The sequence below is a fragment of the Etheostoma spectabile genome, chromosome 18, assembly GCF_008692095.1.
Source record: "Etheostoma spectabile isolate EspeVRDwgs_2016 chromosome 18, UIUC_Espe_1.0, whole genome shotgun sequence".
NCBI classification, from domain to species: domain Eukaryota; kingdom Metazoa; phylum Chordata; class Actinopteri; order Perciformes; family Percidae; genus Etheostoma; species Etheostoma spectabile.
Window position 1 is genome coordinate 20,573,812 of NC_045750.1, and position 7,662 is coordinate 20,581,473.

Consider the following 7,662-nt stretch of genomic DNA (forward strand, 5'->3'; position numbering starts at 1 on the left):
ATTATTTCAGTAGCTAAAAAAGGGGGTCTCTGCTCTAGCCTCTTCTCCAGTCTGTTACCAGTCAGGGAAGTCCTTGTTGGCCTACTCAGCTTTGGACTCGGGAAAGTAGGCTTCCTCGGTGCTGCTGCTGTGTCAAAAACAAAGGATTTGGGTTAAGTGCGTTATTCAAAGAAGTATCTTTTAATACATGGAATTTTAAAATAAAGTGGTTGAGTAATAATTGTAACGTAAGTCCTTTTTTTTCTTTTTTTTTGAAGATGTGAACAGAAGACCGGTTTGATTAAGTAGAATATGGCAAGCCAAATGTTGTTAACATGCAAACAATGCCAAATGTTCCTCAGAAGCTCCAATTCAGCCTTTTAATATAACTGAACAGTAAGGCCATTTGGTCAGTAGGGGGGGCTGTAGTGTGTGCAGTTTAATTTTGGATGAAGTTCAAGATCCATAACAGGTGGGCTGTTTACGGTAGAAGGGATACAGCTACGGCCAAAAGTTACGCAAAAATCCCGCACAATCTAGGCTAATATAATAAAATATTTGTTATACTTTCAGCCGGGAAAACACATGTTTTGTTCCTTTAGAGTTTTAATTCAAATCCCAATCTGTTTTCTGAACTGAAGTACTCGTTTCGGTGCGTAAACTGTCATGAAATGAAAGCTTCTAAATGAAAGCTTTAAATAACATGTTATACATTGTCCCATAAAATATGCCATAACTTTCTCTTTAAAATAGCTAACATCAGGGTTTCATGGTAATCACAATGATGTAAAAAGTATTTACTTTTGATACCAAAGGTGCCATTTTATGCGGCCCTCTCTTTACTTCCTAGTCCCATTTTCAATTAAGATTTTTGTAAACTTACCACAGATGATTTTGCAAAGTAATGACTGGGAAGATGGCAGCTTTCCACATTTCCCTGTTCAATAGCTTGGTCATCATGGCAATTGAGATATCTGACAAAGACTAACATATAAAACATTTTGAATAAGATGAGATCCTTAATTAGTCCCACAGTGGGGACATTTTTAAACAGTTAGGTATACAGACAGAGAGTTTAACAACACGGTATTCACAGTATTGCACAGAGGAGTTACTGATATTGCATAAGAAAGTGTACATTGATGTTCCACATGAGTAAATTGTCACATATGGTGCATGTGGTGTACTTGGAGCAGTGTTGATTATAAAGTCTGACAGCGGCAGGAAGGATGTGTGGTATCTCTCCTTCACTGCACATCTGGGTTACATTTTGTATTTGTAAGTACAACTTCCTAAAGGTTAAAATATTTACTATTGATAGATGGATATGATTTAATAATAGTTTATTACCTACCCATTTCGAAAGTCTGTGTAGGTCTTCTTCTATGGCTTCCTCTTTTCTGGAATCATTAGTGCATCTTTCTTTGAGCAGGCCAATTCCACAGTGGTTCTCAAATCCGCAGTGGTTCTCAAAAATGTAATAGAGAACCCTTGAACACACAGGGGGTTGAAAAATAGAGCAACACATAAGAATCATGAGTGGCATTGCACCTGCCCCGAATACTAGATATATTCGGACTATAGGTGTTTAATTTGCATCATACAAAAAACTTTTATGACAATAACATACGTGACTCTTTTCACTTGTTGATCAGGTTTATACACACAATGATGATGTCCTTTAGCTGTACATTACCTACTCTCACAACTCCTGCCCACGTCAATGTATAGATTTCCATCAAAATAAGATGTCCAGATGCTCAATAAACGATGCTTCCAAATGACCCATGAACAACTGCGGAACTTGTAAGACATTTAATCAACATAGTTAATAAGTGGCTGCAATGTATAGATTTCCATAATAATAAGACGCCCAGGCGCTCAAAAGACTATGCTTCAGAATGACCCGCGATCAATTGCAGATGAAGCAATCTTTTGCATACGTTGTGGCGATGTATGTGTGCTTACTGGGATAGGCGTCATTGGCTAAAGCTGATTCTGAAAAAATCCTAAATAGAAGTTTATTTATTTAGTATATTTACAAATACCCCCGATTACATTTTTTATCCTCCCATTTAAGGTAAATGCACAATCTAACTGTGTGGGCATTCTTCAGTTGGTAGTTAACCCATGAATGTATTGCAGCAGCGCTTCTCAATAGGTGAGGCGCATCTCCCCTCAGGGGCGCCAAAGAGCCACAGGGAAGGCCCGACACACAAAGAAAAAATAACTGTACGCAGCAATTGTGCATGCATGTATTAGCTTTAAATGCACTGTTTCCTTGTGCCAATACAACAGAAGTCAGCATTAAGGGAGGAGACAGGACCCAGCAGGACCCAGGAAATATGACTATGATTATGATTAGCCACATGGAGAAAAAAGTGAGAGCAAAGAAAAAGAGACTAGGTGTATGGCGAGTGGATAGTACCACGGATAACCTACCGAACGAGACGGTTGTGTTGTCACCGCCAGACAAAATGTATTGAGTGAATGTATTTCAATTTATTCAATACATATTCCAGGCCCTTTATACAATTTACAAGTTGCTCTAAAAGTACTGACAGTATAAAAATAAAATGATAAATTAAATTCTAGTACCTCATCAGCTTATGTGACCTGTAGGTGAGATCCGGGACGATTGAAATGCAGGACTGATGAAACTGATGAAATGAAAAGTCCAGTTTTCTGCAAGTGCAGTGATGATAGACAGACTTCTTTAGGTGAAAATATAGAGCATGTTAACCTCCTTCTATCAGCCAAATCTTCCTGTTATTTCCTTTTATCACGGAGTTACAGCCGATAAACGCATTTTGATAGTCAAAAGTAAACTTCAAATATCATTAACTTTGAGTGTTTTTCATTGAAAGGTTTGACTGCATGTTTATTCAGTAGACCATTTAGTGTTCTCCATAATCCCATACTTTCATATTGAATGCTTGTTCATATGGAAAGCAAAACAGGCTGTAAATGTCTATGTCGGGACGGTTGAAACAGCTGTTTCAACTGTCCCAGACCTGGCTGTAACTCCATGGGTTTTAAGTAAATGCACAAATATCCGTGTTTATACAATTATTTAGGGAGGTGAGACCTGGAAAAGCAGTTGTAGAAAGATGAAAGTATATCTTTGGCCCACCAGGTAGGGGGGGGGGTTGAGTTTCCCCATGTTATCCTATGGAGACTGACGGGCTGTGGGGCGTTCTTTTGATGTCCAGTGGTCTAACCCATGTAAAAACCCAGTGAAATGACATGTTCCACAATAGAAACATAATATAAATGGAAAAAACCTACTGTTCTAGCTATAAAAATGGCTGAATCGTCCACAGTGCATGATATTTCAATAACCGCTTCATACACGCTTCATGATGGAAATTAGTTGTTAACTAAAAATTAACACCTTTTGGAAGTAACATTCATGATAAAAAGTTTAGGAAGTTTATATGGCTTAAACTGTATTTTTCATTTGTTCCCCCCCATGCCGTTTCCTTCGTCCCGCCCAGGAGGGACAGATGAAACATGATGCACGTCCAACTCTTGCTGTAATAATTCCTCAACGGTTTTGTTCAAAGCTAAAAATGCAACTGTATTTGACAGATGACTCGTGTAGGTTGCTAGTGAAAAATATTAGTTTTCAGTGTGATACAACCGTTTTGTAAATTACTTTTAATTACAAAGTGTTTCCACTGTCCCAGATCTCCCCTACCGTTGAAAGAACTCTAACGTTGATTGAACATTGGTACCATCTACTGGATTATTTACGCTAATTTTCTAACTACGCTAATTACGCTAACTTTATGTACGTATATGTATGCATGTATACACTTTATTATATAGTACCAGTGGTTAAATTGTCTTTTGTAGGGAGGGGGAGCCCTTATTTACTGTAAATGGTTAAAAACCGTAAAATTTACACCAAATTGGGTTCTTTTCCCATTAATGGGTAGGGTTGATTTCTCTCAAACAAAGAGAAATACGTTACAATTCACTTACTTTATTATTATAAAGTAGTGGGCACAACTATCACTAAGGCTAGCAATGCAAAAATAAATAACAAATATATACACTCTTTGTAGTGCAAATAACGTAAGTGGCCTGATGTTTATACTTGTGCGCTGGTGTGTGCGTTGAGCCGGCGTGTGTGTGTGTGTGTGTGTGTGTGTGTGTGTGTGTGATTGAGCGAGGGAGAAGTGAGACAGTGACGAAAAGTAGTCGTTTGTCTGCTTCTTCTTGTTGACATTGAAGAGTTGACACCTCCTCACTGTCTTGATATGTGATTCTGTAACATTTGTGAATCACAGTTGCATATAGAATCTTCTGTAGCTTTTCTCTGTATTCTGGCTTCCTCCATTCATTCACAATTAAGATTCAAGATTTCTTTATTGTCATACCACACTCTAGTACGAAATCACGTGCAAAGTTCACAGCTTAAAAACCATACAGCGCAGAAACAATTATAAAAAAAACACAGTGGAAAAGTCGAGATATTAGTTATATGAATGAAAATAAATAAATGTTTATATGGGTGTGCAGAGCATGTAGAGTGATAAATATAAATATACCAAGTCTAAAATAAACCTGAAAATATAAATATCTAGATACTAGATACATTCAGTTGGGAAAATTTATAAATATCCATATTTACAATTTTAATATTTAAAATGAATTAAATTAAATGAATTTAATACTTTTATTTTATCAACAAGACTCAGATACATAAATTATCTGAACGAGCTTAAATGCAAATTAAATGATACACTAAACAGAAAAATGGAATTTGCCCTGTTTTGTATTAGGCACCGATATTTTGAGCAGAGAGAGAAGGCTGGTAAGGTACTGGCATAAATAAAACAAAGTAAAACAAATACACTCTCAAAATATTATCCCATTAATTTTCGATAAAGACGATGATCACGAATAAAAGTGACATAAATACCACCATCAAAAATTGTATAAATCTCAGGGCGGGATAAACAAAAACAAACTAGAATGTTTTTTTTTCTCAACTGAAAGCCCAGTTTTAACCGGATGGGAGAACACTTTTGGAGGACAATATTTCTGTAGATGAAGTCAAAAAAGCGATCAGAGGCCCCAGGATAGGAAAAGCCCCCAGGAAACTGTGGGTTTTCAGTAGATTTCTATAAGAAATTCATAGAAGATCTTGCCCATAGATTACTAGTCGTATATTGAGATGCAATGCAAAGAAGTAGGCTACCTGAAAGCGTGAGAGCAGCTGTTATTACTCCATATCTTTTTCAGGCTGTTAAATGCATATTTTTCTCTTTTTCAGGCTACTCTAAAAAGAAATCCTGACGTTATTCCAGCTTCATTCCAAGTCTGGGGGAGACATCACCTATCCAGTGTGTCTCTCAGGTAATTTCAGAGCATTCTGATGTAGGATTTTAAAAATAAAGCCTACAATGTCTAATACATAGTATAATTTAAATCTTTTTCAGGCTATTAAATGCATTATTTTCTCTTTTTCAGGCTACTCTAAAAAGGAATCCTGACGTTATTCCAGCTTCATTCCAAGTCTGGGAGAGACATCACCTATCCACTGTGTCTCTAAGGTCAGAGCATTCTGATATACAGTTTTAAAATTAAGGGCTTAAAAGTACAGCTCTATTGACGTTTTTTCAGGCGGTTAAAGGCATTATTTTCTCTTTTTCAGGCTACTCTAAAAAGTGAAGAGATCTACAGTGGTGTGCTAACTATCACCCTGTATCTTTAATTAATGTGGATGAAAGAATTCTCACCAAAATCTTAGCAATTTGATTGGAAGAAGTGGTCCCATTTTTCATTCATCAGGACCAGGTGGGGTTTATGCGGGGCAGGAGCTCTGCAGACAACCTTTTGGAGACTTTTACACGTTATGTGGAGGACAAGAAACAATGACACAGCAACTGTGGCCTTTTCATTAGACGCTGAAAAGGTGTTTGATAAAGATTTTTTAAGTAAAGTATTTGTTTTTTACGCTAGACAAATTTGACGGCAAACTCCCCTTTATTTTATTTTATATTTCGTGAAGAAAAATATAATAGACTGGGCAAATAATGAAAAAATACATAATTTTACTCATATCCATGTAACTGTAATAATGTAACAGTTATGTTTTATATTTGTCTGACCAAAACATCAATAAAAAAAGAGAAGAAAAAAAAGACAAAGACAATGTTGTTGAGAAGTATAAGTCAGGGTTAGGTTATTAAAAAAATGTCCATATCTTTGATGATCCCCATGAGCACCATCAAATCTATCATAACCAAATGGAAAGGAAATGGCACAACAGCAAATCTGCCAAGAGAGGGCCGCCCACCAAAACACATGGACAAGGAGGGCATTTATCAGAGAGGCAACACAGAGACCTACGGTAACCTTGGAGGAGCTGCAGAGTTCCACAGCAGAGACTGGAGTATCTGTACATAGGACAACAAAAAGCTGTATGCTCCATAGAGTTGGGCTTTATGGCAGAATGGCCAGAAGAAAGACACTACTTTCAGCAAAAAACAAAATGGCACGTTTTAAGTTTGTGAAAAGGCATGCGGAAGACTTCCAAAATGTGTGGAGGAAAGTGCTGTGGGATGATGAGACTAAAATTGAACTTTTCGGCCATAAAAGAAAACGCTATGTCTGGCGCAAACCCAACACATCACATCACCCAAGGAACACCATGCCGTGAGGATGTTTTTCAGCAGCAGGGACTCGGAAACTGGTCAGAGTTGAGGGAAAGAAGGATGGTGCTAAATACAGGGACATTCTTGTGCAAAACCTGTACCACTCTGTGCGTGATTTGAGGCTAGGATGGAGGTTCACTTTTTAGGCAGGACAATGATCCCAAACACACTGCTAAAGCAACACTTGAGTGGTTTGAGGGGAAACATGTGACAGTGAATGTGGAATGGCCCAGTCAAAGCCCAGACTTCAATCCAATAGAAAATCTGTGGTCAGACTTAAAGATTACTGTTCACAAGCGCAACCCCTCCAACTTGAAGGAGCTGGAGCAGTTTTGCAAGGAGGAATGGGCAAAAATCCCAGTGTTAAGATGTGTCAAGCTCATAGAGACTATATCCAAAGCTACTTGGAGCTGTGATTGGCACAAAAGGTGGCTCTACAAAGTATTGACTTTAGGGGGGTGAATAGTTATGCATATTAACTTTTTCTGTTATTTTGTCCTATATGCGTCACAATAATTAAAAAAAAATATCTTCCTGAGAGCAATGTCTGGAAACGAGTATTTCAGTGTGAAATGCACTATAACCAGCATGCACAACATTTGCTTCCTTCCTTCTTAAATATGGGCCATAATTGACACCTGTTTCTTCACAGAATCAATCACCTTGCTAATTAAACACAACACTGCTATTACTTTGAACATGCCCCTTTCAATTACAGATTCAATTACACAGAATGAGCAGCATGCATGTCATGGCTGTTGGGTCTGTTGGTTTTCTATGACTCTACAACACTTACTAGTAAATTATTTGCCATGTAGAAATATCAAAAAATACCAAAAAATATGATTTATGAGGTCAATGATGTTGGACTGCTATTATTATGAACTGTAGCTCAGACCAGAAGTCACAGGGCTATATCTCATAAATTATTTTAGAGAGTCTCTTTGGCTTTTGGGAAATGGGCCATGTCTTTTTTCTATGGATAATACAACCATATTCCTGCACACTCAATCCT

At 37.5% G+C, this 7,662-nt stretch overlaps 1 protein-coding gene and 1 long non-coding RNA gene across 2 annotated transcripts in view; one reads left to right on the forward strand and one right to left on the reverse strand.

The window, feature by feature from the left end:
• The window catches only part of mdn1 (midasin AAA ATPase 1), a 1,030,807-nt gene that overhangs the window by 1,020,165 nt on the left and 2,980 nt on the right, over positions 1 to 7,662 (forward strand). The window lies entirely within an intron of this gene.
• On the reverse strand, positions 1,038 to 1,428 carry LOC116705902 (uncharacterized). The gene is made up of 2 exons (XR_004336081.1): positions 1,334 to 1,428; positions 1,038 to 1,229 (listed from the first exon to the last, which is right to left on the reverse strand). It is a non-coding gene; the product is annotated as an uncharacterized LOC116705902 (long non-coding RNA).